Source organism: Leopardus geoffroyi, chromosome A1, assembly GCF_018350155.1.
Source record: "Leopardus geoffroyi isolate Oge1 chromosome A1, O.geoffroyi_Oge1_pat1.0, whole genome shotgun sequence".
Lineage (NCBI taxonomy): Eukaryota > Metazoa > Chordata > Mammalia > Carnivora > Felidae > Leopardus > Leopardus geoffroyi.
In genome coordinates, this window is record NC_059326.1 from 155,558,221 (window position 1) to 155,580,803 (window position 22,583).

The 22,583-nt window shown below is 40.5% G+C and overlaps 1 long non-coding RNA gene across 9 annotated transcripts in view; it reads right to left on the reverse strand.

Annotated features, from left to right (window-relative positions):
- The window catches only part of LOC123608287, a 153,759-nt gene that overhangs the window by 127,863 nt on the left and 3,313 nt on the right, over nucleotides 1-22,583 (reverse strand). For 7 of the 9 annotated variants that reach the window (XR_006717174.1, XR_006717171.1, XR_006717168.1 and 4 more), the window contains exon 2: nucleotides 14,005-14,116. This is a non-coding gene — a long non-coding RNA (uncharacterized LOC123608287). Of the gene's footprint in view, nucleotides 1-13,246; nucleotides 13,316-14,004; nucleotides 14,117-14,579; nucleotides 14,839-22,583 lie in introns of those variants that run through there. The other 2 variants (XR_006717178.1, XR_006717172.1) reach the window with 2 other exon arrangements.

Here is a 22,583-nt window from a genome sequence, read left to right on the forward strand (position 1 = left end):
CACATAGATCAACATAACAGAATAGGAAACCCAGAAATGGACCCACAACTATATTCTTAACTAATCTTTGACAAAGCAGGAAAGAATATCCAAAGGAAAAAAGTCTCTTCAACAAATGGTGTTGAGAAAACTGGACAGCGACATGCAAAAGAATGAAACTGGGCCACTTTCTTACACCCTACACAAAAATAAATTCAAAAGGGATGAAAGACCTAAGTGTGAGACATGAAACTATAAAAATCATAGAGGAGAACACAGGTGGCAACTTCTTTGACATTGGCCACAGCAACTTCTTACTAGATATGTCTCCTGAGGCAAAAGAAACAAAAGCAAACATGAACTAAAGGGACTTCATCAAGATAAAAAGCTTCTGCACAGCAAGGGAAACAATCAACAAAACTGAAAGACAACGTTCAGAATGGCAGAAGATAATTGCAAATGACACATCTAATAGATCCAAAATCTATAAAGAACTTATTAGTAAACTCAACACCCAAAAAAACAAATAATTCAATGAAGAAATGGGCAGAAGACATGAATAGACATTTTCCAAAGAAGACATTCAGATGGTTAACGGACACATGAAAAGATGCTCAACATCACTCATCGTCAGAGAAATGCAAATCAAAACTACAATGAGATATCACTTCACACCTGTAAAATGGCTAAAATTAATAACAAAGGAAACTACAGATGTTGGCAAGGATGCAGAGAAAGGGGAACCCTCTTACACGGTTGGTGGGAATGCAAACTGGTGTAGCCACTCTGGAAAACAGTGTGGAGGTTCCTCAAAAAAATAAAAATAGAACTACACTATGATCCAGCAGTTGCACTACTAGGTATTTACCCAAAGGATACAAAAATACTGATTTGAAGGAATACACTCAACTCGATGTTTAAAGCAGCATCATCAACAATAGCCAAATTATGGAAACAGCCCAAATGTCCATCGACTGATGAATGGATAAAGAAGTTGTGGTGCACATATACAATAGAATATTACTCACCATCAAAAAGGATGACATCTTGCCATTTGCAATGATGTGGATGAAGCTAGAATGTATTATGCTAAATGAAATATGTCAGAGAAAGACAAATACTATATGATTTCACTCATATGTGGAATTTAAGAAACCAAACAGATGAACATGGGTCGGGGAGGTGGTGTGAGAGGCAAACCATAAAACAGACTCCTAACCATAGAAAACAAACTGAGGTTGCTGAAGGTGAAGTGGGTGATGGAATGGGTTAAAAGGGCAATGAATATTAAGGAAGGCACTTGTTGTGATGAGTGCTGGGTGTCATATGTAAGTGATGAATCACTAAATCCTTTTCCTGAAATGAACACTGGAACTTAAAGCCTGTAACACTATAACTAGTATTTAAGGCTTGAAACTAAAAAAAGAAAAAAGATGTGGTATACACACACACACACACACACACACACACACACACACACACAATGGAATATTACTTAGTCATGAAAAATAAATGAAATCTTGCCATTTACAACAACATGGATAGAATAGAGGATTATGCTAAGCAAAATAAGTCAGTCAGCAAAAGACAAATACCATATGATTTCATTCATATGTGGAATTTAATTAAAAAAACAAGCAAGCAAAGGAGAAAATGAGAGAGAAGCAAACCAAGAAACATACCCTTACCTACAGAAAATAAGTTGATGGTTACCAGAGGGGAGATGGGAGGAGGGATAGGTGAAATAGGTGATGGGGATTAAGGAGTGCACAAGTTTTGATGAACACCAGGTATTGTATGGAAGTGCTGAATCACTATACTGTACACCCGAAACTAATATTACACTCTGTTAACAACTAGAATTTAAATTAAACTTTCTTTAAAAAGAAAAAAATAAGAAAGATAAAGAAGGAAATTAGTCACTATGATACCCTGTCATCAGTTTATAGCCAGTTTTCTAGAAAGTGCTACAGATACTAAAAGAAAACTGGCTTAGAATAAAGGCTTTAGAGAAAAAATGTCATGTGAAATGAGTATTTAAAAAATAACAGCCATTGAACAGAGGGACAAAAAGAAAGAAGACATTCTTAGTGCAGGGGAGAGGTGAAAAATTATAGAGGTACAAAAGGGTACACAATATTCTGAGAAATTCTAAAAGCTTTTTGGAAAGTATAAAATGAGAAGAAAAAGGCATGAAAAAGATCACAGAGATGCCTATTATGCTAAATAGCTGGGCCTCGGTCTGACTAAAGGAGGTAAGCCAGAGGAGTGATGTAATCATTAAAAAGATCTTGGCAGTAGTGTGAAAGACAGGAGGAAGGACAACAGGACAAGGCAAAGGACTAAATCACATGAGACAAAACTGTCTTGACCTAATGGTTTATGGAATTATGGTGACCCGATTCATCATCAGTGGTCATTAGGTCTGTTCCCCAACGGGTCTCAAATTCAGATACATATTTAGAAACAGGTGTTGATTTATTTTAGTAAACTATTTAGGTGGTATAATCTCAATCAGAAAGCATGGCAGGAATTTCATAAGAATTGTATCAAGATGCCAAAATGTTAATAACAACTAGCACTGGGTAGTAGGGATATAGGTCATGTTTTTCTTGTTAATGATATATTTCAAATTGTCTACACAGTAAAATTAAAAATAAATCCTACAGGAATTTCTTGAAACTTAAAAATTAAAATTGGCCTTAACTCTAAAGGGCCAGAGCCAGGATTCCTTCACAATATAACTGGCCCAAAGCCTCCCTTTATCACCATGGCCCACTCTACATAAAATACACATTCCTACAACAGAACCTCAACCCATAATCTCTCTGTTTCTTTTTTTTTTTTTTTTTCAACGTTTATTTATTTTTGGGACAGAGAGAGACAGAGCATGAACGGGGGAGGGGCAGAGAGAGAGGGAGACACAGAATCGGAAACAGGCTCCAGGCTCTGAGCCATCAGCCCAGAGCCTGACGCGGGGCTCGAACTCACGGACCGCGAGATCGTGACCTGGCTGAAGTCGGACGCTTAACCGACTGTGCCACCCAGGCGCCCCACCTCTCTGTTTCTATAGCATCCTCTTGCTCTGAATATCTGTCTAAATCCCAACTTCATCATACCACCAGCTATACTGATTTTGTACTTGAATTTCCAAAAGCTCATTATCTGCTCCATACACTGTGACACTCCATCGTATCATTTATTGAAATCCTTCCTAAATACTTCTCCAGTCTGTTCTTCCTACAGTGTTTTAAGAATACTACGGTAAAATCAGTCCTATTCCAAAATGAATATTCAGACCTGACTCACTTATGGACAGACATGCATATAATTATACCAATGAATTGATAAACTGCAAACATTGATCACTATTAAAGAGTTTTCAAATCTATTATCTCAGAAAAAGTTGCCTACTGTTATGAGTTGAATGGTGTCCGCCCAAAAATATGTTGAAGTCCTAACCCTCAGTACCTGTGAATGTGACCTTATTTGGAAATAAGGTCTTTGCAGATTATCAAGTTAAATGAGGTCATTAGGATAGGCTCTAATCCAATATGACTGGTGTCTTTAAAAATAAGGAAACTTTGGACATAAAGACAGAAACATACACAGGGAGGTCACCACATGAAGATGACGAAAGGGATCAGGATGACGCATCTATAAACCAAAGTATACCAAAGATTACCAACAAACCACCACAAGCTAGGAGAGAGGCATGTAATCGATTATCTTTCTCACAGCCATTGGAAGGAATTACCTTGACAACACCTTGATCTTGGACTTCTAGCCTCAAGAACCAGGCAATAATAAATTTCTGTTGCTTAAGCTACCCCTTTTGTAGTACAATGCTACACAGCCCAAGCAAAATAATATACCTAATGAGGGAAACTGATTTGTCCCCCTGGAAGTCACTAAAGACAAAAACATTCTGAAGATTGCAAATCAGTAATAATAAATTTTCTTGCTCTTCATTTTTCAACCTCTAGCAAAGGTGGTATTTAATAGCTAAGTCAACCTAGTACCAAATGACTCTAAGGAAAGAGTTTCATCTATAAAGTACCATTTATAAAGCACATAATCAAACAGAGAGAATATTATCCTATAGCTATTGGGACATAAAAATAACATGAAATTATATAGATTTTCCTTTGTTTTATAAAAGAGTTGCTCTATGCACTTCTATGTGCCTGTGAGAATACAATTTGACCTATAATCCAAAGATAATACAATGAGTTACTTGATGAGAAGCAGGGAAATCAGCATAGATCAGGAATGGGCTCTAGAGGGACACATACTTCAAATCCTTGCTATGTTACTCATCAGCTATGTGACTTGAGCAAATTACTTAACCATGGTTGAGCCTCAAATTCTTCACCAGTAAAATGGGAATTTTACAGTTTATATAAACAGATTAAACAATATATGAAATATGCTTAGCACATAATGATAAGAAGGTTTTACAATGTATATAAAAAGGAAAATTCATAATTCAGGATTTTTTTATACTTCTCTTGGGTAGGACAACTATTAAGCAAGTTTACGTAAGAACAAAACTCTTCATCATACACACTGTATATAAAAATATAGTCTTTGGCTAGTTCCCTACTATAAAATGCAGAAGTTTCAGAATTTTAAACCTATTGGTCAAAACTCAAAACACATTTAAACTGATTAATATTGGAACTGAAATACAAACAGGATCTTGGTGACTTTTGGCTCTGTCACAGACATCAGTTGGTATGCTGCTTTCGAAGCTCTGTAATACCACTCCCTTATTCCTTCAGATCACTAAGCTCTAGCCAGTCCAAACAACAACCCGTAAGTTGTCAAACTAGACTGACATGAGCCTGAGCCTAATAGTATAGTACAATCCACTGGAACCTTCTACCAAATATTACTGGCTTTTTTGCCTTTTTAAAAATGTCTTATAAAATACACATCTCAAAACTGTAGCTAAATAAAAAGGGACTTATTTTGGAATGTGCATATTTGTTGTGGGGTTTTTTTTAATGTTTATTTATTTCTGAATGAGAGAGAGACAAAGCGCAGGTGAGGGAAGGGCAGAGAGGGGGAGATGCAGAATCCAAAGCAGGCTCCAGGCACCAAACTGTCAACACAGAGCGACACAGAGCTAGAACCCACAAAGTGCAAGATCATGACCTGAGCTGAAGCCTGACAAAACCGATTGAGCCACTCAGGCGTCCCAGGAATGTGTATATTTGTTTTGAGAAATGTATAAATAATGCAAAACCTTATCAATCACTAAAATTCAAAAGGACCGTATTTTATCACTCTACATAAAATATAAATTATACTGTTTATTGTAATACTTGTAAATTGAAACTTACACCTACATCCACATATAACCAGATTGAAAAACTACAAGATTAAATCCAAAAAGACTTTATTATAGGGGTAGGGGTATTTTTGTTAAACTTTTTTATCAAAAACTGCTATCTACCTAGGTCAGATCTATTGGCAAATATATCAACAACTTATTTTTTGTGTGACAGCCAAATAGTAACTGTTCTTAGCATCCTTTAATAAACTTTGGTGAACTATAGAAACATGTTCATTTGTAATGCTGTAAAAACATGTGCAGGGGCACCTAGGTGGCTCAGTAGTTTGAGCGTCCGACTGTTGATTTCGGCTCAGGTCATGGACTGAGACGCACATAGGGCCCCACACTAAGAATGGAGCCTGCTTGGGATTCTCTCCCTCTCCCTCTGCCCCTCTGCCCTGCTCACAGTCCCTTGCTCTCTCTCGCTCTCTCTCTCTCTCTAAAAAAGAAAACAGAAACATGTTCAATGCGAAAATTCAGTATTTCCATTGAAGCTAATGGGAAGTCAAAACCAAACACAGGTATTTTTCTAAATATCTATGAAAATATGTTTTGCCTTCGTACTTAGTGTAGTTCCCAACTTTAATTTAAATATACTGTTAGTTGAGGGTTTTTTTTAATTTACATTGAAGTTAGTTAGCATATAGTAACAACGATTTCAGAAGAAGATTCCTTAGTGCCCCTTACCCATTTAGCCCATCCCTCCTCCCACAACCCCTCCAGTAACCCTCTGTTCTCCATATTTAAGAATCTCTTATGTTTTGTCCCCCTCCCTGTTTTTATATAATTTTTGCTTCCTTTCCCTTGTGTTCATCTGTTCTGTGTCTTAAAGTCCTCATATGAGTGAAGTCATATGATATTTGTCTTTCTCTAATTTCGCTTAGCATAATATCCTCTACTTCCATCCACGTAGTTACAAATGGCAAGATTTTTTTTTTTTTTTGAGCTTTGAAAAAAAATGAACCTGCTTCTTGCTAAAGCAGCAGCACAAAGGGTGCTTTTCAGAAACATTGGTAGGCAATTGTTTTTTATTTACAGAGAGATATTGTTAGACAATTATTTTTTATTTACAGAGAGATAATTAGACTGGTATACTTAATTTAAACAAAATAGGGTATCAGGAAAAATTCTTAGATCTTATATTCTTTAAAAAAACTCATTTAAAGTTAGCAAATGCCACATCCTATTTGTTCAAGATACTATATTAATATCATTTTGGCTGATCCCAAATTATAACTCTAACAATTTTTCAAAAGGCAAAGAACAGCAATGGAAACCTAAATGTATTTTCTTTTTCTCTTAAAGTCTTCATGTAGTAATATTAATAAAATCACAAATACATATTAAGAAAATATAATCTGTTAAATTATTGGCAAAAGACCATATCAATAATTATCCCCTGAAGAGCAATGACTTTGCTTTTATCTATCTCACATGCAGTAAGCATGACAAGAATTCAATAAATAGGTGTTAACTGTCTATATCTCAAGAACAATAAGCACAACAGCAGCATAATTCTCCTAAGAATCAAATAGTGAGAAAATCCTAAAGATCTGGGATTTCGAAACAGGCCATGAACAAAATTTTACAACACGCAAATCTAACGTTAGTAGAAGAAAACTCTACCCTTTACCCACAGAAAAATTCTGAGATCACATCTGAAAATTGTGTGTTGGCTGTGTCAATAGAAAATACACAGCCAATGCTAGTTTTGAAATAATCTCAACTTGATCTAAAGTACAGTCATTAAGAACTGAGTACAAAAAGTGCAGATATTTAAGCACCTATAATCCTGATAGTATATATGGCAAAAAATATACATTATAATCATATAAATATATACATACATACATACATACATACATAAAAATACATACACATTTTTTTCCAAATTCAGAGGTTTCTGTAAACAATACATCACCTTTCTTCAAAGAGCTATATAACTAAAACAGTAAAATAATATAAATGGACTATACATTGTTGTGTCTCACCGTGGTTTCTCTAGTGTTAGCACTGCTGGCTTGGTGATTAAGATTCCATATTCTCACCACTACTGTCCAGATTCATATTATGGTCAAGGAGAAACAAGTTAGCAAGGGGCTAGTTTCCTCTACTCACATTTTTTCTGCTGAGTTTCACCTACCTGATAGAGCAACAATGGAGAAATTTAATGAGTGTAGAAAAGTCTTTATATTACCCATTACAGACGTTCACCAGAACTTTCAACTAGACAAATGCCTTGCAAATATTTACAGACAGACATACACACACACACACACACACACACACACACACACACACACACACACAGCTTTCTCTCCAGACAGAAATGTTACAGATATGAAAGAAATAGTATTTAGTATGAGCAAATAAAGCAATATGCTTCATAAAAAGCAATATGCATTTATAAATGCTAAATAAAAGGAGTACTGAATGTTGATATCTGATTACATTGGATCTCTCCTCCCCAAACTAATATGCTAGGGAAAATTTCCTACTAGCAGCTGCTGAACACATAAGATAATTGATCTAAAATAGAGAAAAATGTGTTACCTGCCTTGCTTGTTAAAACACAACTACCTTGAGAATATTTATAGCACTGACAAAGCTAAGATTAGTAGCTTCATCTTCCCTAAAAAGAATGATTGCTACGATTACAAGTTTCCTAGTATGTATTTATAGAACCAAATAATTTATTAAACCAAGTTTTTGGTCTTAAAGCAACAGATTTGGGAACAGATAGTCTTATAATAGGATACATTAACTCCATCTCTAGTTATATTGAAATTTTTTCATAGGAAAGGCACAGCACTGTGAATATTATGACTCAAGCTTACTCATCTCAACTAAGAATGAATTAAATTCGATAGAGTAAAAACCTGAAAGAACGTACATGCATGGAATTCTAGGTTGCCATTTTTAGAATAGGGTTTTTCTCCAAAGAGATTTTAAAAATGTGTTTCAAAATTATTCTATTTGTGCTACTCTCACTTTAGTGCTCTGATAAGTTGGTTGCTAAATAGAAACAAGAAACAAACTCATTTTCAAATAGAAAGTCATTTGTGATTTGACCACAACATAAGCTACAAAAAAAGAAAGAAAGAAGGAATTTGTCAAAGTCCTGACTGCCAAAATATATTGAAAAATAGATATATGTACACGTAAAGAGACACTTATATTTGTGCCCATTCCTATTTTCCTGGTCCAGTTACCATGAAGAGATCAGAAAACTGACCACACAGTAAGACAACTATCGAAAGCTTCGTTGTACCCAAACTACCATTTTTTCCAGGAAAGTCCAGAAAATAAAGAAGAAAACCACAGCCTCTACAGGAGGCTACACATTCAGTCTTCTCCTTCTATAGGTAGCTTACAGGCTGATAATGGCTTCAATGTTTTCCCCTACAGGAAAAATACTCTTAGAGAAAAACCTTTTCTGCATACACAATCACAAAATTATAAAAGCCTACAGACAGTCTTTAACCACAGGATACCACAGTGGTCAGTTAGCCAGTACCCAAAGCAGACAATGTGAACTGAAGAGAAGAGTGCTTTGAATGGAAGTCAGGAGAACTAAGTTTCATTCCTGGCTCTGGATTTACTATATGGTCTTCAGTAAGTTACTTAAATTTCTCTGGGCCTTTTCCTTTTGTTTTATTTTATTTCATATGGAAAATAAGAGGTAATCAAAAAACTTTAATTATGCCTAGGAGGACATCAAAGAACATGTGGATCTGTCCACAACTTCACAGATGAAACATGATCACTCACAGGTGATTAGACGAAAAAGGTTCCAACAGCTTTCACAGCTTCAACATCTTAAAATTAATTCATTTAAAAGGACAAGTCACTTACAACAAATCTTTAGACATGTCAAGAAAAATACTTAAGAGGCAAAAAAGATAATGATCAAATTTAGGATGATGATTATCTCTTCAAGAAGCCATCAGGGAGTAAGATCAGAAACAGCTTCAATTGTACAGGTAACACTTTACTTCTCAAACAGTTTGGAGCACATGTCTGTTTTTCTTGATATGCCACATTTTGTCTGAAATACTTTCTAACCGTTTTTTTTTTTTTTAAGTAACCACCAAAACATCTTTAACCAAAAGCTGAATGAAATAAATGAAAACACTTCCCTGGAATATTAAAGGTCAATGGAAATAGTGTGTCAGTTTCAAACATTCTCCTCATGAGCTTAAAAGGCAAGTATCACTATGATCCCCTAATATGTGGGGGAAAAGAGAGCTGGGCTGTAAAAAAAAAAAAAAAAAAAAAAAAAGGAGGGGGCGTTGCCTGGGTGTCTCAGATGATTAAGGGACCACCTGACTCTTGATTTTAGCTCAGGTCATGATCTCATAATTCGCGGTATCAAGCGCCACTTCAGGCTCTGGGCAGATAGCTAGGACGCTGCTACGGATTCTCTCTCCTCTCTTCTGCCCTCCCCCGCTCACATGTGTGTGCACTGTGTGCAGCGTGCACGCACTCTCTCTCAAAATAAATAAACATTTTAAAATATATTTCAAAAATATGTACATAAAACTATTTCCAATTTCCAGCTTAGTAAAATATTAAAAGAACACACACAGCGCAAAACACAAAACGAACTGTATTATTAGCACCATGATTGAATCACTTAAGAATACTCAGATAGCTAATAACTTTTACTCTAAACATCTGCCTAAGAAAAATACATTCAAGAGTCACATCTGATAGCCTAGTGTTTAATCTTCAGGGTTGTTTTTACCGAGACTGCAATGATTCGCCTAAACTAATCAAAGGCCTGTCTAAACCTCTACATGGGACCTACCTGTAAAAACTAAATGCCTCTGCAATTTCTGAAATTTTCCAACAAGAAAGTACAGGTCATTCAGCAAAATATATTTACTGTATACTACCATAATAGCTATTTAATTGTTATCATTATGATGCAGATATATAATGGAAACAGATGTTCCTTTTTCCTTTCAGCAAAGCACAGGAAAAGCATAAACTTGCTGATATTGCATGGACTACTATCATAGCACAATAGAGGGGGAAAAAACATTAGCACATGACAATATTAGTTTTTACTACACAACTAATTGCATAAAAAGTATAACTTGAGATCATTAAATCAATGATCTACAGAAGGGAAACAAATAGATTTGTATAACCAGCCTATTTCACATCTGCAGTTGAGAAAATACTTCTGAGAGACTAAGTGTATGCAAAATGCTACCAGTGCTTTCAGAAGACAAGGAAAGAATGTTGTTCTATTTTCTTTGCTCATGTAACACAGATTACAATGCTGCCTCTACAGAGAAATTTTTTTCAATAGTACCAGTATAAACTGGAAGAACTTTTCTGGAAAACAATTTGGCCATCAATATCAAGAACCTTAAAAAAAGTCTATACCCTCATCCAAGTGAATTCTTTTGTAATAATATATTGTAAGGAAATAGCCAGAGGGATGAATAAGATTTATTTAAAAAGCCATTTATCATAACTTTATTTATAATTATGGAAAATTAAAAATCTAACTCTCCAACAGAACAATGAATAATTATACATGCTAAAACATTAAACAGTCAACATAAATGACTTTAATAATTTTAATTACACAGGAAATTTTCTACTATTTAATGCCAACTGAAAAAAGCAAGATACAAAGTGGTGTCTATCTATATATAAATAAAACATATAAATGCTTGGAGAAAGGCTTAGAGAAATATACAAAATGTCATTTTTAACTTTGCAAATTATTATGAGCAAATACTAACTAGCTTTTTAATCACGAAAAGTTATATTTTCTTTAAATAATTAATTCTATATCTATGCTCTAATACTCTGTGTCCTTGTCCAAAGTTTCTAAAAATTCTTTGCACCAAATAGCCCTATAAGTATTTATAAGTAAATTTACCTAAATTTATGTTGACAAGTTACTTGATCCTAAAATTTGACATATAAAGAAAAGTGTTTGTCAATCACATAGACAACACATTTTTTTCCTGAGTTAAATAGGATGCTTACGAATTAGAGAAAATTTTTATGGGACAAATATTATAAATGCTTACTTACAAACTACCAATATGATGTGTTTTGAGTCACCAAGTCAAAGACATTTTTCAAATAAAACTATTTCTAAGCCAGATAAAGTAGCCTATTAATTGTTCTCTCCAATATGCCAATAAAAAGTTTGCCATAGCTTTCATTAGGATTCCTGGTTTCCTGATTCTATTTTTACAAAAAGGAGCTGATTTGTCTTAGGCTATTACTGTCTATTACTTCTAGAAGTCTTGAGGAAAGGTGGGAAGCAGCAAATTCTGGCAATCTGCCTAAAGAGAAATCAATGAAACAAATTAATCCTTCGCAGGCTGCAATGACACAGTAATCCATCATTCAGAGCTGCTTTTATATACCAAATCAGAGAGCAGAGGAAAGAGCCCTGGGGGACATCACAGACAACAACTTACACCAACACTGGGAAAATACTGAGGAATCAGTTTATTTAAAGAGGATAGATTTCAGTTGATTGCCTATTTCGTCAAATAAAGATTTTTTCTTTCACAGTGTAGCGAACCCAAGGCCCAATGACTTTATCTTCAGAATTCACTACCAAATACGCTGGCTGACATCAATAGGGGATGAATGTTTTTAAATAATTAGCATCATTAATCAGTATAAACAAATATCTGGCTAAAGTAATATCACTTTTTCCATTAAAATTCCAGGTGTTAAACACATTCCTTGTTTTCAGTACAGACTAATTCTAAATTCACCTACTAATCTCCAACTTAACTGACCAATTTCTGGTAAACCACATTGAAGTATTTCTTTCACACATAAAATGTAGCCATTTACAATATGGGTAATTTTCTAAGTACTGTGTCCAGTTTAAAGACTTGAAAATTTTAATTTCATCTCTTGCCATTTAAGATTCAACAGCAAATCAGATTATAAATAACTTCTTTCACAATAATAAATAGTTCTTTAGCTTTTAATATCATTGGCAATGCTGAAAGATAAAATTAAACATGGTTTCTTTTTTAAAAATAAACATATCAATGTATGGCAGTACATTCACGTTGAGTATATTTATTTACACATATACAAGAACATATGCATCTAAATTTATTCGTGCTTATGTAGAAACTTATGCACCTGGGTACATCTTACTCTAGTAAGATGTACTGAGTGGGATTATATTTCCTAGATGAAAACTAATGACGAGAACAATACAGTCACAGCAATATTACTATTCCTAAATACAAATGCATCATTTTTGTGGCTGAACGTGAGAAGTGAAAGAAAAGAATTTCCAAGATATAAACAAAAACAACAAAAACCTGTCACGATGGTCTCTGAAATGTTAAAACCCAGAGCATCTAATCATAGATGCAAAATAGAAAAAGGTTAAATAAATGCTAACTAGTCAATTTTTGAGTGGCATCTTCGATTCTGTGGTCCATGGCCATATGATTGCAATTCCTGGCCATGCTGATACATTTTTAATTCAATACATGGATCTAGTATTTATTGATTTAATAAGGTTAGGGTATTACATTGTGGCTGCTACTGATGAACTGTCAGCAGTTCTATCTAGTAAAATCTTACAGAGGAGTATCTATTTTAGGGGAGAGAGAGAGAACAGCTACGTCAATGTAACCCCTTCACTACCTGACAGTGGCAAGAGTAAGGTCCCTTCTTTCCTAGACTGCTTCGAGCTCCACACATCTTCTACGACTGAAGATGTTGGCTGCCAACTGACCGAGGTGACCGTGAAGAGACTGCAGCAAAGCCTTCCAGGTACACCTTCAAAATGAGGGAAAGCAGTGATTTACATCCCCATCTCCACCCTCTGGCCTCTCCTCATAGGTTGTGAAGCACATACACACGCAAGGACATTACACATGTGCGGACACACCCAAAGACCTGAGCCCTTACCTTGTCACCTAACAGAGTTTAAAGGAGCCTTCAGTGACTTCTCTCTCTGGACCCTAACATCGTCCACTGCTTCGTTAGCATGCAGGCAGACATAAAAGAAGGGAGAAAATTCACTTTCTCGAAAACAGTTCTGCCAAAATGCAACCCAAGGAGAGAGGCTTTAAAGGCTCTGTGAAATAAGGAGGTACCACAGGATCCAGCATCAGAAAAGGGGAGAGAAATCCACCAAAGTTGCTGAAACACTTGGGGACTATTAAGAAAGCTTTTTGCACTGCTGTGCTACCCTGCTTGTGGGCTTATTTTCCCAACCTAGACACCTGGGAAGCATGTTGTGCTCCAGCTTTTCTCTGACTTTGAAGAAATGGATAATCTAAGGAGTGGTGCTGCTGCTGGGGTCAGTAAAACTATGCTAATTGGTGAACCTAATTGCTTCAAGCAGTCCTGCCTCTAAACAGGGAGAGCACAGTTGATGGAGTCAGTCTGTTCCTAATAAAATGAAGAAGCACTGAATTAAATTCCCAAGGAAGGCACTATAAAAGTTTCCACAGTGTAACCAAATGACTTCACCTATGCTATTACCCCTAAGATGACATCTTTGAAAGAAAGCAGAGCCCAGTCAGGCTCCATATTCATAAATTGGCTGAGCTTAGGCCAGTGAATCTGGATTGATTTAAAAAGGCTTTTTCATCCTTCCAATCAAATGAAGTCACTGTTAATTAGATACTTTCTGTTAACAATGTCACTCTTCTCCACGTTACCTGCTCACACTTGCAGCGCCTCTAGTGCAACATCTGGAGCACCAGTTTCCCTGCAATCAGTCCTCACAAGTTTGGCTGGAGGGTGGTGGTATTTCCGTTTCTCAATCCCTGTCTGGAGGAAGATACTATTCAGTGCACCGGTGGCGAGATACATACCAGCTCGCTAATTTGCAAGATTATACAACACTCTCTGAGAAAACTCTCCAGATACGGTCCCCCAAAACATTGTTTGATGACCTGCACGGCGGTTTCTCTGTGCTGTTCCCGCCTTGCAGAGGTTTTCAAATACGCCAAAGGCCACAAAGTTAACTCCCACTGACTTTGCGGCTTCTTCAGGCCAAAACTAGAAAATCGGGTTTGAGGTTTCCTGGCCGCGCCCCAGGCCTTGCTGCCTACCCCTCTCAGCCCAAAACCTGAAGGGGACTAGGTGCTCAAGGCAGGGCCCAGCGTTAGTCAGCCCCGGGGCACAGCAAAGGCTCAGAGAGCTCTCGCCAGGGAGGGGAGGACTGCAAAGGCGGGCTCTTTCGACGGTGAGTCTCTGAACTTGACCAAGTTGCGGAGAAGTCGGCTCTCACCCGCTCCGGGCCCATTCCCAGGAAGCTTGCTGCGCCGACCCCGGGACACAAACCGCCAGCGCTGACCGACAGCGTGGGCCTAGGGTTCTCGCAGCGTGCGCCACTCGCCGGTCGAGCCCGTCTTCCTAAACCTTAAGCCCGCACAGGCCCAGCTCGCGGGCTGGGGACCCTCAGCGCCCGCGAGAGCGCGACCCCTGCCCTGCGACGAGGCCCCGGCGCGCGGATCCCTCGGCCAGGGCCCCTCACCGCGCGCAGCGACACACTTGCGTCGAGCGCCCGGAAGCCAACTCCGCGAGCGAGGCTTCGTGCCCGGATGTGGGCCTAGCTTCCGGGAACTGCTCCCGCCCTGGCGGTGCCCAGGACTGAGTTCCCGGGCTTCGAGGGAAGGTGTGGGGCCGGCCTGGGGCCCCGACGCCGGAGCCTGGTTCGCAGAGTGCAGAATCGTTCGCAAGGGAGCGCCCTTGTGGGGTGAGAAATGTGAGGAGACACACGGGAGTAAAGGCCCTCGACTGAGCCGGGGATGACGAGGAATCGCGCCAGGTGCCTCCCGGCCGCCCTCAGGGCCCACACCGCTCAGCCCAACGCTGATCCGAGGGCTTCGGCGGACAAGAGGCCGCCACAGGCAGCTCAGGACCCTGGCAGCCCAAAGGCGGCTCGTCGTTAGGAAAGACTCAGGGACCTGCCGCCAGGTCACGGACCTCATCTGGGCAGGGAGCTCCTGAGCGAGAGTCGCTGACCAGGGCGTGCACCTGCACCTGGGACCCTGCCCCTGACTCTGCGGCGCCCAAGAACCTTGAAGACCGCGGCCATGGAGTTCTCCCCTGCCAGGGAAGGCGGAGGGGCGAGGGGGGTGGGGGCGGTGGACGGCAAGGCAACAGTGAGACTTGAATTCCTAGACATCAGTGAGGGCAGAAACAGACTAGATGAGGTTAGACAGTGACGGTGGAAGGACAGAACCATACCGAGACAGGCACACTCTGGGAGTTGGAACTCTTAATTACATTTCCTCAAATCTTTGACCCCAAAGCTTCGCCCGTGACAACGTATGCCTTCTCCGCAAGAGGGTTTGGGGAAATTAAGTTTCCTGGGACTCTTTGATCCCTGGTATGTGGGCTCACAGAGGAAAGCAGACAATAGCAGCCGCCGAAGCACCTGCGATCTCTCAATATAATAAAATCTGGACAGTAATTGGAGTTGTTTCTCCTTACGCTTCCAGAGGGAGCTCAAACCTGAAGCATCAAGGTTATCCCTCTCCAAAGAGTAAAACAGGATACTCGCAAAATCTGCTAGAGACACAACCGCTCGCACCTAAAGGGGGTTCCCCCTTGCAAACGGGAAAGGCGATCTGGATTTTTTGTTTTGTTTTTTTCATTTCAGCACTTGAGTGGCCCTACGTTGGGGGCTTGCTCAGTGCGGTACACTCCTTTGACACTGACGACTACACTAGAACTGCGCAAAGAGAAATCAGGCGAGGGATAGGGAAGGTGCTGAGGAGAGAGTGGTGGGCAGAAGTCTGGGGAGATGGTGGGCCGGAGACACTCTGAGCCGGCGACGGGACCTAGCGCCGGTAAACCTCAGGACTCCCGGCCCTAGGGCTCTGGGCAAACCTGGCAAAAATACGGCCACGTGCTTTGGTTTTGCGTTTCAGGGCCACACACACACACACACACACACACACACACACACACACACAGCGGCACGTGTCTTTCTCTCCTGGTGCTGAGGTCCCAGAGGTTGTTGAGACAGCGTAACCCCGCGAGTTCCCGCCGAGCTCGGCCACTTGACCACTTCGCTCATGCTGGATGAAGGGTAGCTCTAGCGAGGGCAGAAAGAAACGCTAGCTGTGTGGGGATCCAGCCCCGTGCAGGGGAAGGGCTAATGTAGAGGCAGAGTCCGGGATGGGGCGGCATCCACCCTGGCTCGGGGCTCCTCCCCGCCGCCATTCAGTGCGGTCACTTGTCATCCTGAGCTCTCCCGGGTCCTCGTCAGGCCCCCGCTCTCCGCGACCACGCGACAACCCCCGACAGCCCGAGTTGCGCGACCTGGTGGCCCCCAGGTGCCCCAGCCCTGACAGCCAGGGCTCACCCCTCACTGAAGCCTCTAGATACAAACGGCACAAGCGCTGCTTTTCCTGCCTCCAGATCCGCGTCGTATCCTCCCACCTATCAATGACTCGCCGAGGTTTAGGGTGGTGGTTGTTCTTTTAAAAGTATATTAAAGGATCATTGGCGTCTCCCCGTCAAGTCATTACGCCTTTATCCCCATCAATTAACCACACCTCAGAGGGCTGCTATTAAGAGCTAAATTGAGCTGCAAAAGTAGGTATCCCGTTTCAGGCAGATGTTGTCATCTCCCGCAGAGCTAAGCAGCCGGCGGGGCCAGACCCGCAGCTTCAGCAGCTGCCCGGGCAGCGCTGGACCAGGTTAAGGACTAGGAAGTGCGGGACCAGAAAGGCGGTCCCCGTCCTCCGTTGTGCTGGTGTGCCAGGAGCCTGGTAGAGCGGGGAGGGCCCTAGCTCCCGGACTTCAAGCGTCGTGCATGTCAGAGGCAAGAGTCTCCAGAGTTGTGCCAGGGAAAACCCCAAAAACGAGCCGTGCGTTTTTGCGCAGAGAAGTAGAGTGGAGAATGTTCGCAAAGCCGGAGCTCCCCTCCAGAAGAGGGGCGTGGAAGAGAAGAGGGCAAAGTAATGAGTTTGGTTGGCAGCCTTACCCCAGCAAACCTCACCTCCTCTTCCCCCCACCTTTAGCCTCCTTTTTCCCTGGTAGCAGGCCCCCAGAACCTCAGACCCCCTGGTGGAAGAAGGCGCAGTGTTGTACAGGGATGCTAGCTATACATGGAACTAGGGAATCTGGGACAGAAAGGTGGCATTTAGGACAAAGGGGTTCCCTAGGAACCGCCGCGGACTTCTATACGGGTGTGTCTTTTTACTCTTCCTCACCCCCAGTCACTCCCTAGGTCTTGGGGCAAGGCTGTCCCACGAAACTGAAAGGCCCCGGAGGCTAAGGGAAAGAGGGAATAAGGGACGTGGCCCTCGCTGCAGTTACAGGGCTTTCCTCCCGACAGTGACCACAATAAATTTAGCCAAGACTAAAGGAGATTAATTTCCCAGCATAATCCAATTAAAAGATTTCTAAAGTAATCTTTTGCGAAAATGAAAAAAAAAAAAAGTGCGCAGCGAAAGAGGGGACTGGTTTTGATGACAGTGATTTATAACCTCCGCACAGCTGCGCTGGTCCCTGCTCTCATGCACGCGACTTGACCAAAGCATCCCGTCGGTGCCTCCAGTCTAAACCCTCGCCTTTCTGAAAGACAGCCATCCATCACGCCAACCTGGGCTAGGGTTGCTTACAAGCACCATAGACTTTTTTAAGTGCTATTAGATTTATGGTCTCTTTTTCGACGCCCATCCAGAGTAATTAGCACATATGTTCTAAATAGATGATAGTTTTGTGAGCAATAAAGCAATTACCCATCGTTGGAGCTGACAGTTCCTCCAACTAAACTCCAACCAGCAGCTAATTGGAAAAGTCATTTCAGCTCCATTGTCTGCAATTAGTCCTGCTAAACTACTACACCCCAACTAGCTGGTTTGAGGTTAATTTATTCAGTGTTGTATTTGCAGGAACGAGACACCGGCACGAAGGGACTTGCCTTTTGCCCCTCCAGACTGCGCCCTGCAACTAGAGGGGCAGGTGGGTGTGAGAGGCCAATATTTTGGGGGTTGGTATGATTCTCAGGGGAGGTAGTGCCTGGCCTCCTCAGCTTCAAGGTCAGTGTCCAGCTCGCTGAACACAGCAAACAGAAAAAGCTATTGTTTCTCCTACTGGGCAGTAACTGAAGGAAACTGCTCAGTTTGTGCTACAAAACCTTGGGTAAAAATAAGCATAAAAGAGGGGGGAACATAAGCATAGTAGAGGTGACAGGGTTCTGAGTTCACCTTTCCTCTCGCATACCCAGTCCTGACCCTGCCACCAAACTGCCCCCTAAAGAATAAACGTGGACTCAGACCCACACAAAACAGCAAAACTCTGTGCCCTCATTGGGGAAAGACAGCGTTCAATTCTTGGAGTAGTTCAGGGGAAGAAAAGACTAGAAAAGTCAGGAAGCCCTGCTTCTGCCTTCAGCCTTTCTGAACTCAAAGTCACTTTATCCTTGAAACTGGGGGTTCTCCTTGACTTTTTTCCTTTTTTTTCTTCCTATTTTCCTTCCTTCTTATCTTTTTTCCTCTTTCCTTTCTAAAGTTAAGTCCAATGAATCCAATATTTGTGCACAGTGAGTGGAAAAAAAGTGTTAAACGTCAGTTTGACACCCCACCGGAGCTTCCAAATATCCAGCGTCTGGGATTCTTCTACTTAATTTAATCTTTATTAGAAAGGGCGGCTCCTACCCTCCTATTCACCAGGAAACCCCGGGAAACAGATCTGTTGGGGTTCAGAATTGAGGACGGCAAGGAGAGGAGTTAAAGAAGGATTAATCCTCTCCCATCCAACCTCGAACTTTGGAACTTCGATCTCCAGTAGGCTGGGGGACGGGGGAGGGGTTCAAGGTCCCAGCCCTGACAGCCAAGGGTCTCTGCAATCTGGAGCAGGGGGGCAGGGAGGCTGGCAGGTTGAGATGGGAACTTGTAGCCCTGGTAACCAAGTATTCTTCTAAAGGAATTTACAGCAAAGTGTCCCAGGCTCTGGGAGCAATGCGAATCTTATTTAAAAGAACATTGCGGGGGAGGGGAAGCATTTCTTAGGAGGTAAAGCCCAGTGCTTTTCAGTCCTAGAAATCAAATGTCCTTTTCTGGATAGTCATTTATACTTCACCTGAGGGCTGTTTCTCCTTTTTAAAGTAAATGTGATGCTTAAGGAAGACAACTTAGGTGGTATTTTAGTTAGCATATGAGACTTACTAGAATAATTCTAATTTCAAGTTTCAAAACAAATTGTAATCAATTTCTCACCTTCAAAGGTTTGGAGTTATGTATCTATAGCAAGAAAAAACTTTTAAATTGCCTAATGTCAGGCTCTTGTTTTCCACTTATTTATTGTGTTTTAACCAATTTAATTCCAAGAAAGACCGAAAAGAAAAAATATTGGGGAGAAATTGAAAGCAATGGTCTCGTGTTACCCTATCACCTCTCTCTCACCTGTCACACAATCTCCACCCTCTGAAAAGAAATCCTCCTGTCAGTGTGACTTCCAGTTGAAAATGGAAAAGAAATGAGATGTTTTCACTAAAAGGCTGTCCATCGTGCTCTCAATTATTTGTTGTTGTTGTTGTTGTTTTTTTTTTTTTTTTTTAACTAATATGACATCCCGCAGAGTGAGGACAAGAAAGAACTGAAGGAAGAGTGGCTCCAAGTATCACCTAGACCTGGTAGAGAATCTTCATGTGGGTGTGTGCATATTCATGTGTAAAGGCAAAATAAGCAACCCAATCCGACCCTGCCCCCAGAGTGTATAGGAAACATTTACATACATATCCATGTACTCCGAAAAATCTCTAAGCACATGTGTGCAGAAATGTAGTCCTACGCAAGCTCAGCTTGCACACACAAGCTCCACACACATGTATTCACTTCTGGACTAAAGGCATTTCATTGCTCCCATAGTTTCTTTCCATTAAGAGCGATTAGATAATGTCCATTCAAAGTTGCTGATCCAGAGAGAAAATAAGAGTAGATAAAAGGAGATTTCAAGTGACCTCCTCGTCCCTTTCACACCAACCTGAGCCCTAGAATAGCCAAGGATCAACTCACACAAAAGCCCTTTCCTTTTGCTTTTCAGCTTCAGAAGATTTCATGCAAAGGGTTAAACAATAAAACAGAACTATCCTCAAGTTTTGTTAGATCATGCTTTTGGAATACTTTATTAACTCCTCCCATAGTTGAGCTAGGTTTATTATTCACCTCTGAAACGAGTAAATAAAATATGCATAGCATAACAGAAGGCATAATTATTTATTGCTCCATGTGGTTTATATCAGTGGTATAGCATGCTCATTCTTTTTCATTTAAACTTTACCTAATCCCCCTCTCTCCTTGGTGATGGAGGACACTGTGATAAACATATCTTTCCACTGACAGTTTAGAAGGAAATGTCAGCTTTATTATTTAGATCAACCTTCTGATAGGTAAATACTATTGTAATATGACCATAGTTACCAATAGATCTGCTGGCTCTGTGAGTCAATACTTTTTCACCAGTTTCTTTTATAGGCAGTTAAGAAAGTGACATTAAAGAATTAAACATATTTGAGCAGAATTTAGTCAGTGAATGTCCAACTCAGATCTACTCTGATGGGCTAATCCTGCAGTAAAAAAAAAAATAGGTGTTCTGACAGGTAACTATTAAAAGAAATTATTATATGGTGCAGTTGATTTATTGTCAGGGTACTTTAACAAGCTTCAAACTCATTTCAAAATTCCAACTTTTCGTCCAGACCCAAATCATTTACCCCAGGAAAAAGAACCACGCGGTTATTCTTCATTCTAGTCTCCATTTAAAATTTAAAAATACATTCTGTAACACAGAAGTCTCTAGTTCTTTCTTTCTTTTTGCATAAATGCATTTAGATGGCTAAGGCTTGATTTCTACAAAAAGTAAATATTTGTCCCTGGCTTCTCCAGTGTACTAGGAATGATTGTCACTTTTCCTCCGATAAAAGGCTTGATTTGCATCCAAAGGTCAGCACTTGCTCTCCTGCCACCCTCCCATGGCTACTCCTGGCCCTCTAACGGGAGGCCCAAGCAGAAAGCGGAAGTGCTTCCTTTATCTCTCTTTCCAAAACACATGCTTTAAATGGCTGGCTTGTGATAGAAAACTAAACCGTTTTCTAAGGTAAAGCACTTATCTCTGGACATTCTGACCCAAAGGTGACAAAGAAGAAATGCTCAGACTACCAGAGTGGTAGTGAATATGCAAGCCTGCTCATCCGTGGTTCAACCACAAGGGCAGGCTAAGAGCAGCCAGTCCAACAGAAGTTCAGCTCCCAATTTGGCCTTCCCATCTTTGTTTTCATTTCGACAAAGGCAGAAGTTTTTACAACTGGGCAGCCACAATACAGACTGCGTTCAGTCTTGTGAGGGGGTTTTCCTGACTTAGGCAGCGGCTTTTGCTTATTTGTTTGGGTTTTGGTTTTGGCTTTTTAATAATCACAAAACATTAGGCAGGCATTCCTGTGCCTCTCTCTATCCTTCAAAGTATCATTCTAAAGACAATTTTAAATATATCTTCTTCAACTGTGTTCCTCCCAACCTTAATCTCATGCCAAGGGAGACTAATTGATTTGCACCTTTAAAACAAGCTCTTTGGGAAAGGTCTGCAGTAAGAGCAGTAGAACTGACCTTTCTCCCAACAATTGCAGGCATACTCATTTCTTCAGATGGGCTTGATAAAACAGGGTTATTTCTGTTCTGTGGTCTCTCTAAACTGAAAAATGCCATTTTAACAATTTAGGAGGTAGGAAAAACGTATGAGAGAAAATTTCCTACACATATCTGGTCATTTGCAGGGTCTCAACCACTTTTGAATTAGATGTAGAAAATTTTTTGCAAGGCCACCTTGCTCAGTGTGATTTACCAAAAAGCCAAAATGAATGATCTAGTGAGTTTGGGGAGAGCAAAATGCCAATATCAAAGAGGTCATGGGATTGATGAAGAATAAGTCAGCCTTCAAGGAAAGAAAGATTTGGGATAGCAGGGTGTTAATCAACTAGAAAGTCTGCTTAGATCCAGACTCTGGGGCCTGGAATGCAAGTCAGCACAGTATATGCCACCACCAATCTCTGCTTCTCTCCTTCTCCCCAGCAGGTCATAACTGTTTACCAGCGATCTGGCTGGGAGAGATCAAGTGTTGGGTGGAAGATATTTTAAAAAGTGATTCAGGCTGAGCCATAATGCTAGCAACCCACAAGGGAAATTGCAAGCTTACAACCTGATTCCTCTTTCCCAAGCAGAGGGGTAACTTCTCATCATCTCTTGGGGGAACCACACTGGAGACTTTATGCGCATTGAAT